The sequence below is a fragment of the Pinus tabuliformis genome, chromosome 4_1 (assembly GCF_031772625.1).
Source record: "Pinus tabuliformis cultivar Carrire ecotype Pingquan chromosome 4_1, CPIR1, whole genome shotgun sequence".
NCBI lineage: Eukaryota > Viridiplantae > Streptophyta > Pinopsida > Pinales > Pinaceae > Pinus > Pinus tabuliformis.
In genome coordinates this window covers 590,636,314-590,647,374 of record NC_142303.1, presented here as the reverse complement: position 1 = coordinate 590,647,374, position 11,061 = coordinate 590,636,314, and the positions used below count along the sequence as shown (strand labels likewise).

Genomic DNA, 11,061 nt, shown 5'->3' with positions numbered 1-11,061 from the left:
AATCTAATTTGAAGTCATAACAAATTGACTTTATTACAAAGTCTACTTTCTAACTTATGTTCCTAAAGCTCTAGATATGACCATCAAACACACAACTTTATCAAAGGGTTTTCCACCTTTCTTTTGTTTCTTATATCATTTCAACCATCAACAGAACACAATTTTTGTTGGAGAGTTCTTCCTCCGTTTCATTCAGATTTTCCCATGCAATCCACTTATTGGTCTACAAGTGTTCCCAATATGTGGAATTGCAGCTACCTTGTACCTGCATCTTTTTCAGTTCATATATGTACTTGTAGTTCATATATGTACTTGCAGTTCATATATGTACTTGCAGTGCATATATGTACTTGCAGTCCATATATCTGGGTTCCATGTGCTCTCGCAAAACATGGAATAGTCATGCCAAGAATGTTAATCCAAAACACGGTTGCGAGGGAGCACTCTCCCCCCTCGATCCCGCTCCCAATCAGCGCTTCGGTCAGGAGCGCGCAAAAAAATTGTTCCCTGGTTTTTCGGGATTGAGGTCAAAAGCGTCGCTCCCGCTGCTCTAGGAGCGACTTTTCCAACCGGGGAGCGATCGCTCCCGCATGCTCCCCAGTTGGAAAAGTAACTCCCGACTAGTGGAAAGCGACGCCCACACGGCCAAGAGAGACGCAACGGCAGCGTAGGAGAGAGGGAAAGGGAGGGAAAAAGGGAGAAATGGAAGGGGAGGGGGAGGAATAAATAGATCCTCTCCCGTCCCATTATTCACTTCATCCCATTGAGAGAGCACGAGAATTTGGAGAGAGTTTGAAGCAAGGAGAGGAGCTTGGAGAAGTTTAAATAGCTTGCAAGGGGAGATTGGAGGCTAAAGAGGTAGGATCTATACTCTAATCTAGAAGAAAAAAAAAATAAAAAAATTATGTTCATTGCTAGATAAATAAATAAATAGATTTCTCTATTTCCCATTCCCAATCCATTTTTTTGCAGATTCAAAACTTCAAAATTTCAAACATCATGGTTATATTGCTTGGCATTTTCTTCTTCTTGGTTCCTTTTTTAGTTATTATGGTGTTGTAAAATAGAAAAAGGAGGGTTGAACATGAAGAAGGGGGTAAAGAAGTGGGTTATAGTGGATTTGATGAAAATCCCGAAGAGTACCTTAGTGAGGAAGAGCTAGAGGAGAGTGAACATGGTTCAGCTCAAAAAACTAAACAAGACCAAACCCCATTGTGGAAATATGTTACTAGGCCTGAAGCAGGGAAAGGGGGTGGAACCACTAAATTTCACTGCCCCCATTGCAACAATAATTACACAGGTTCATACACGCATGCCAAAAAGCACCTCTGCAGAAAAAGACCAGGGATGGAGATAAACAAATAGGAATCAAAACTTGTGCAGGTGTGTCAACAGCAGAGAGAGCCAAATACATAAGGGAAGAGGAGGAAGCCCAATACAAATCTAAAAAATCAAAGGGCTTCTTTGAACCAAGCTCATAATCACATACACAAAGAACTCCTTCAGCATCCTCCCATGGCAATGGATATGGAGGCACAGGGTCACCAAACATCTCTTTAAGGTGTAGAACCATATCATATTTCCTTGATGAAGGGTGTGGGAATGATGTGGATTCAAAAGTTTATCGATTTCTCTATGCATGTGGGATACCATTCAATGTTCTTCGCTCACCTTATTGGCATGAAATGGTTTTTGCCATAAATGATGCCCCTAAAGGATACAAGAGCCCTAGGTATGACAAGGCTAGAACTGTTGGACTTGATCATGAAAAAGAAAAAATATCACATTCTTTGAGTAGAATGACAAATTCTTGGACTGAGCATGTGGTGTCCATTGTATCTGATGGATGGACAAATGTAAAAGGAAAGCCATTGATAAGTGTTCTTGTTATGTCTGTTAGTGGTGCCAATTTTCTTTCAACGTATGATTACTCAGACAAGTTCAAGACCGACATCAACATTGCAGAACCATTACTTGAAACAATTAAACGTATTGGGCCATACAATGTCATCCAAATCATCATTGATAATGCTCCTAATTGTAAGGCAGTGGGAGCAATTATTGAGGATAAATACCCCAACATATTTTGGTATGGGTGTTTGGTTCACACAATGAACCTTTTGATGCATGATATTATTAAAAACAAAAACCAACAATACAAATGGATTGGTGATTTGTACTAGAGAGGCAAACAAATGATAAAATTTATTACAAATCATAGCAATACCCATGGGCTTTTCCGCAGTCACTCCAAATTGGAGTTGTTGAAGATTGCGAAGACTAGATTTGTTAGCTATCACCTCACCTTCAGGTGCCTTTTGAAGGTAAGAGAGTCGTTGGCTAGAATGGTATCAAGTCCACACTGGCAGGTATTAAAGGAAAGAGCTACAAATGCAGCTAAAAAGCAAGGTTTTAACAGGTGGAGGAGACCGCTCTTGATGGTCATTTTTGGGCATGTGTGAGGCAAGTATTGGAATTCACCAAGCCCATTTATCACATGATTTGTTTTGCAGATATAGATAAACCAGTGATTGGGTAGGTGTATGAGCAATGGATACCATGTTGGAGCAAATAAAAGATATTGTTCAGAAAGATGATCCCAACTTGTATACACTGATTCATAACTATGTGTGTACATAGTGGAATAAACTTAATGTTCCACTACATGCCTTGGTGTATATCCTTACACCAAAATGCTACTCTCCATCTTGGTTGGGCCAACCTGCACCTGGGGGTGGGGTTAGGGTCAAACCCCATATAGATCAAGAGGTATCTACAGGATATTTGCAAGCATTAGACAAGTTGATACCTAACAGGGAGGAATGTGCTAATTTGTGTCTTGAATTGAGCAAATACTTCAGTTGCACTGGCTTGTTTGGTTCTTTCCATGCAATGGAAGATTGAGACAGATTTGATGCTCTCATGTGGTGGGAAGCATATGACAGCCAAGGACTTTTGCCAAAATTGGCCAAAAAAGTTCTCTCACAGGTTGTAAATGCTTCTTCTGCAAAGAGGTGTTGGAGCACCTACAACTTCATATATAATGTGAGAAGAAATTGACTCAATGAAAACTAGGCAGAAAGCTTGGTTTATGTGCACTATAACTTGAGGTTGTTGAGTCATTACAGTGATCAGATTTATGAGGATCCAACATATAAAATTTGGGACAACCACCAGAAGACAACAATTTGGAGGATGGCACTATATATCTTGAAGAACTGGAAGCATAACTTATGAGAGAAGAAGATGAAGCAACAACCATGCCACCCCAACCATCCAGTAGCAGTGCTCAAGTTCCAAGTCTTGTTCCTTTGTTGTCTCCACCCCCATGTACATCATCACGTGGAGGGCATGTGCCTTCTAGTTCTGGTCATGGCACTGAGTCTTCTAGGAGGAGACTCCTAGAAGACCACCATGACCTGCTCAAAAATTAGACATTATTCGTGGTGGCAAGAGGAAGATGTAGATGATAGATTTACTTGTCTTTTCTAGTTTCTAGTAGTTTTTATAACTGTTGACTCTTTCATATTTATTATGATATTTTTTGTAAACAATATATGCCCATTTAAGTTTGAAGTTTGAAGTTGGCAATTATAACTCATTGGTAATGAATTATAAATATGATGCTTCGTGAAAGTTGAAAGTTGTTTCACTTTCATTTCATTTCATGTTAGATATTATTTGTTGTAATGGTTACACTTAGCTTACAAGTACAACTTTGGTGATCAATGACGATAAATGTTATATACTGAATTTTCAAAGCTTGAAATTTTAAGATTGATGAATCATGAATTCATGAGACTCAATATGTTGTATGTTACCAACTTGTGGACGTGGTTGATGAAGATTATAACTTCTAGATTATTGTTGTTATATGGTTCAATCTATGGTTTTTATGTTTTTATATCTAATTCATCATTCTACATGTTTTTGTTGACATATATGCATCAATATATCTATATCTATATATATATATATAGATATAGATAACGCTCTGAGGTTCGCTCCCAAACCGAGAGTTTCTGAAAATGTCGCTCCCGCTCCCAAGTAACCTTGATCCAGAATTTCAATATGCACTGTGTAGCTAGAGATGAGTGTGCTCTTCTAAATCATGAATCGAACTGGTAAACATATGCAACCTTCTAGCCGGCAGTTTGAAGGCCCAGACAATGAATCATAATGTTCTCAAAATGATCTTAAATGGTTTATCTTTCCATGCAAAGGAATGTAAGTCAAAATACAACAACCAATAAAGGGATTCAACACTCTGAAGATCAGACAAGCCAGTTTAATGGAAGCTGAGCAATGACTCAGAGAAGAGTCAGTCAACGACACTATAGGTATAAAACTTTAGGACAAGAAACATGGATCTTCCAAATGAACATGAGCATGACCTTACAGATCAAGGAAGAATTGGGCACAAAATGGCAAATATATCCCAGTTTCTGGAAGACTAAGTGAGCTTATTTCCTGCTAAAGGTGATTATAAAGTTCTTCAACATCATGAAAGCATCAGTTGGGCCAGAGGAAAGACATTTAGAATCCTGGAAGTCTCCCATTTTTGAGATCATCCATGGTCAATGTCAAGTACATGATAAATTAGTCAAATTTGTCAGAAGCTACCACTTTCAGATCCAAGGATTCTGCTTCCATTGTGCTTGACTATTCAGATGGATCTCTTATTTTATTTCTTTGTACCTCCATTGTGCTTGACTATTCAGCTGGATCTCTTACTTTATTTCTTTGTACATTCAAAGGGAAATTAAAAAAAAAAACTTGCGATATTTTCAATCATTGCTTTATTCTTTCACCTACCCTCTCATTTTGCACCAGTGCGTGCACAGAGTTGCAAAAGAGAATAAAGGCTGTTTCTTTTGTGATTCATATGACAAGGATGTAATCACAAATTCACCACCTAAATGTAGCTTCCATTTTTTTACTCCTCTATTCTGGATTGCGGTATTCCTTTTAAGATTCCAGTAACATGTCTCAAACTCTGTAAAAAAAAAAAAAGTGAAAACACCCTATAAACCCTTAGGTTCTATAGATCTCTAAACGTCAATGAAACCTTGTACATTGAGACTCGGCAAGGTTAGGAAATTCAAGTAAGCAACGGCAGCAACAAAAACTGCAGGATAAGAGGAGAACAGAGATATATAATTGACATCTTGGCACTCTACATTATTACTTTTCTCTTTTCCAAAGTAGCAGAAGAGCGGTTTGTAAATGTGGATAATCTACTGCCTTCGTCTCTCCCTTCCTCTCTTTCACAAACATAAACAAATGCAAAAAAGATCCCTTGATGTAATAGTGAAGACCCCAAGCTCAAGCCCACGCAAGAATGGTGATGCCTTCAAAGGACTAAATAGGTTAATGATCTAAACTTTACCTGCCCATTTCTTAAATGCCAAGACATGTTGTATTCTCTTTTTTTGTGCGTCGGTTTGTTCTTCGGGTGCCTTCGTATGTCTGTAAAGATCCTTGTGCAACTTTAAATAAAGTTGTCTATACTTCCATTTGTCAATAAACATATTTAGTTGTTCCATTCGAGTGATCACCTCCAAGGATCTTTCAAAATAGCCACCTGTAAGAAAACTGCACAGAAGAGTGTCATGCAGCTCTTTGTCCAACCCTATGACCTCACCTCCACTCTCCGCAGAGGCAGATACCATCCTTTTCATGTCTCCCCACAATATGGTAATTTCCCTATAGTTTCCTTGTGCAGAGTATCCATCTATTAAAGATTCAAATGTTTGTGAATTTGGTTGAGGACCCAGCTTTTTCATCTTTTTGAAAGCTTTCTCTGCGTCATCCATCAGGTGTCCCTTACAAAAGAACTGAATAGCAGAATTCATTGCATAAATACCTGGAACAATGTGTTGGTCCTCCTTGACCTCCTCTAGGAAAAGGGTTTTCAAATTCAATTTAGTGCTCCTTGCAAATCTAATCATCGATGTTGGATTGCCATTCATGAATGTAGTGTTCTTTGTTTTTCCCACCTCTCTGAAGAGATCTTTAGCGTTACGCAGATCTTTTTTCGCCATTCCTGCTTCAATCATTTCCTCATAACAACTTTTATCTAGTTGAAGCCCTGCCTTTCTTATTTCCCTAAGAATAGCAGCAATTTCCCTGGGACATCTTGCTTTGCAATAAGCTTTCAGCAGTGATGAGTATAACCCAACCCAAACAGCTAGGTTAGCTGAATTCATTTCGTCAAGCATGTCATGTGCATAGTCCAACCAACCCAGCTCAATGCACGCATCAATGATCTGAGAACATGCAGACTCTTCTGCTAATATGGGGCTTCTTTCTCGGTCTACCCTGATAAGAAACCGTGCTAATTCCTCAGACCTATTAGATTGCAAATAACCCTTCGCAAGCTTAGCACAAATCTTCTCGTTTGGAATCAGCATTCCATCCTTATAATTAACAAGGCATTCATTCTTCATAACTTCGACAGCAAAATTATTTTGTAATTTTTCAGGCTCAATCTTAACTTCAGAATACAAATGCAGCTTAGATGAATTTCCAAATCCAACCTGATCTACAGATCGCTGGCATAATTTATCACAATCAGTTTCAAATCTATCCTGCATCTCTACTGCATTGTTCTTAGGAACCTTATTTAAAGCCCGTGATGTAGGTTTCGCTAAATCGAAATTGTTATTTACAATGTCATTTACAGTCTTCGATACAGGTTTCCTTGCATCAACATTGCTATGTTTCAGTCTAGCAGACCGAAGCATGTCCAGCATAAGCTCTGAGGCAGCATCCACATCGCCAAATTTAAAATGGCATGCCATAAGGCTGCTGTAGAATTGTTGGTACTGATCATCGACCATGCGGGGATCTTTACCAATGTTCCTCTTCAGTTCCTTCAGTTCGTCTCTGCAACCATTTTTCTCATAAACTTGAACCATCAACATAAAGGAGGTAGCATCAGGCTTCACTCCTGCTCCTGGCATGAATTCCAATATCTTTTTTGCCTTCCTAATGTTCCCAAATTCCAGAGAGGCCTTCAAAACAATATTAAATGTCGTAGCATCAGGCCTCATCGCAAGCACTCGCCTGTTGCCGGGCTTAGCCTCTTTAATCAGACTACAAAATTCAATCAATAACTCAGGTGCTAGAAATGTACCAGTCTCAGACTTGACCATGTGTGCAATCATTGATTTCCAAATACCCACAGGAGGAAACTCATGTTTCTCCACCATTATTCTCAAAATCGTGGAAGCATCAACCGGCATTTGGGCTCTTGCGAGGCCTAGGCATAGAAGGGTCAAAGCATCGCGACCCAACAGCTCCCATTTCCTCTCTTTGAGGACTGTAAAAACTAATGTATATGCTTTCTTTAACCATTTTGAATCTTCGGAGTATGACGAAACAATAATCAACCTGTTGAGAATCAGCCTTGTTGGGAAACCTACCAGCTTCTTCAACTGTACATATATTGGCCAAGCATCCTCGACTCTGCGAGACTCAATGGCCTTTTGTAATCTCTCCGCCAATGCAGCTGCATCACGATCACGAGCCAAGATTCTGGCAGATGTAGTAGAAGAAAATTCCCTGCAAAAAGGACAGGTAACGGATTTAGGGTTTATGGGTTTGGGAATTGTAAGAAGCGAATCGGATCTAACCAAAGGACCTGTAGACTGAAAATAGAAATGACAGCCAGCTTCAGCAGTTTGAGTGTGAACTAGAGCAGATAACGAAGGAAACAAGGAAACCCCGTATTTTAAATTAATTTTGGGGAAATGAGGAAGCACCGCGGCATTCCTTCGGATTAACACCAATGACATGACTAGATGAATTTCACAAAAGCAAACCCATTAATACTTGGGGTCAGATGATCTCGGAGAGAAATGAATGGACCGTGAATTGAGCCTAACCAGAAAATAACAGTTGCAGAGGAAGATGAATGAGAGATGAAGAAGCACAAAAGATTGACCGATTCAGGGTCATCGAGACATAGGGCCTAGAAAAGGGTAACAATGCAGGCTGTTCCAAACGGTTAAGGAAATACTGCAAGCTACAACCGAGTCCAGGCGATTAGGCTTTAGTACACTGGATGGGTCGAAGCCGTTGCTTGACATGATATCTCGGAAGAGGACGATCCCTGTGTAGAGTGTTACGAGATTGAAATGAAATGAAATCAATTATTTTAATGACTTCCACGAGGCTTCTAATGGACCCAGAGAATAATAACTTTAACTCATTTTCATATTTTTTTAATATCAGATTATCTGTTGTAACCTTAATTCATTTTTCATATTTTTTAGTTTTGATTTTTTTGGTTAAGAGTTTTGATCGGATTTTATTTTTTATATTTTGGGTATGAGTTTCATTAGATTCCAAGACTACTCATTTGATTGATTTTATTTTTTGTCAAATAAATCAGAAGAGATGAAGGGGATGTAAGATAAAGGAAGTTAGAAGACTGTAGAGAACAAAAAGAAAGCTACAGCATCAATCTTGCCAAGAAAGACGAGGAGCCAGATAATTAAAAACTAAAAAAATTATAGGTGCGATAGACCAATTTGGTCTCAATGGACGTTAACCATCATCATCACATCAAATAATACATATGGTTGATTTTTAAATTATTTTCACACACTCCAAATATATATATATATAAAATCTCCTCCCTTTTATACTCATATACTGATTTGGAAGGCCATTTTAATATTTTGTTTGGTTTCAAATATCAGAAGTGTGTGTTTATATAATTATACACATTTATTCTGCCAAAGCAAATATGTATATATAATATACATTTTACTACAAATAAATAAAGTATATTTATATATTTTTTAAATTAAATAAATATTTGTATTTTATTATTCGTCAATTATATTATAAATCACAATACAATTATGATAGATTTTCTTACTATAAAACACAACACAAAACTTTAACTTAAATATACGTTTTTATATTCATTTAAAAAAAATAGATAATGTGTATTTCCACCTTCACATTTTATTTTAATTAATGTAAATCACAATTATGATAAATTTTCTTGCTATAAAACACAGCACAACTTTAACTTAAATATACATTTTTATATTCATTTTAAAAAAATAAATAATGTGTATTTCCACCTTCACATTCTATTTTAATTAATGTAAATCTTCAACTTCTACTGATTACTATTTTAAATAAAAATATGCATTTTTGTAAAATTATATATTTCCATGGAACCAATGATCTCATTCAGTTTTTACCACTAAACATTTCTCTCCATTTAAAGTTGAAATTAGCTCTCATGTCATAATCTCACTGGGGGAACTTGAAAATTGTATAACTAAATACACCAATGTTATATTGGATAGGTTAAGATAATTAGTTGGATTATTGTTCAATATAAATTCTATTATTATTTATTTAGGTTCGATCATTAAACTATTTTAAATAGTTTTAAAATATTAAATTTTTGAGAAAATTAATTTAAAATATCTTAGTATATTGATGGAAGATGTTATATTAATAAAGTGTTATAGGTTGCAGGATATTTGGTTTATTCCATATATTTATAAGCCTTAATTGAAATTTATGAATGATATTACATTAACAAGTAGTATATTAGAAATGTCATCCATAAATATAGGGAAGTATTTTTTAGATTTTTTATGAGAGATTTTTCAGCGTAAATCACATGATATTTCATTTACCAACGTGTTTCGAACCAACCAGTGTGAAACCAATGTGATTCATCGTCAGGACAAGTTGAAGAATCGGATCTAGCTATGCATGTTAAATAGTCAGAGCGGAACATCTAACGAATAAAATTCTTGACCGGCTATATTGACTAACAGCTAAATTTGAGCAAAAACAGTTAGTTGGACTGGACTAGAGGCATAACCTTTATTTAATTCATAAGTTAATTTAATTTGATTATTAAATTGATAGTTAGTTATATTATTATTAAATTAAAAGTTAAAGGGGCATATGAATATAGAAGTTTTAACTATTTTATAAACTTTTAATTATAAATATATATTAAAAAATTATAAATTAAAAGTTAGTTATAAAAGTTATTAACTAAATATAAATATATAAATATTAGAGTGATTTAAGGGTTAGAAAGAATATTTTAAATAATTTAAATTTTTATTTAGCATATTATCCTAGATTGATTACAAGATTATTTTTCTTTTATTAATTAATTAATTTAATTTAACATTATTAAATTGATAATTAGTTATATTCTTATTACATTAAAAGGTTAAAGGGCCATATGAATATAAAAATTTTAACTATTTTATAAACTTTTAATTATAAATATATATTAAAATAAATTAATATTAAATTAATAGTTAGTTATAAATGCTATTAACTAAATATAAATAGATAAATATAAGAGTGATTTAAGGGTAAGAAAGAATACTTTAAATAATTGTTTATTTAAGTGTTAAATTAGCATATTATCATAGATTGATTTCAAAATTATTTTCCTTTATTAATTAAGTTAAAATTATTAGTATCTAACTAATAGCATAAACAAATGCTATTAAAATACCTCAAACTATATCAACCACTCCTCAAAGAACAAAGGCCACTAGATATGGGAAAACAAGGGGAAATTTACTAAAAAGAAAACAAGAACAAGCTATAACCTAGGGGGGGAGAAGGGAAGAAAACGACTAGGAAGGGAGGGTTGGGATCCAACAACTACTGGTCTTCTAGCCATCCTCTCAATTGAGATTGCTCGGCCTTCTTTCAATCTCAAGGGCTTCCCTAAATTTCTGGTGATGGAAATGTGAAACTCTAGCAATAACATTAGCCTAAGCTTTGGAAAAAATATGTAGATGACACTAATGTCATCTGGTCTCATGGCCAAGAGGAGTTAGATCTCTTCTTCGACCATCTCAACAGTCAATCCTCGGCCATCAAGTTCACCTAAGAACAAGAAGTAGATGGTTGCCTCCCTTTCCTTGATATTCTTATTTCTAAGAATAGTGATGGTTCCCTCTCCCACCGAGTGTTTCGTAAGAAAACTCATACGAAGCAGTATCTTCATGCTAGTTCTCACCATTTCCTAGCTCAGAAGTTGGGGGTTCT

The 11,061-nt window shown here is 35.8% G+C and overlaps 1 pseudogene; it reads right to left on the bottom strand.

The window, feature by feature from the left end:
- Positions 1-5,129: 5,129 nt before the first annotated feature.
- On the bottom strand, positions 5,130-8,136 carry LOC149177350 (pentatricopeptide repeat-containing protein At1g03100, mitochondrial pseudogene; annotated as a pseudogene).
- Between the last annotated feature and the right edge of the window lie 2,925 nt (positions 8,137-11,061).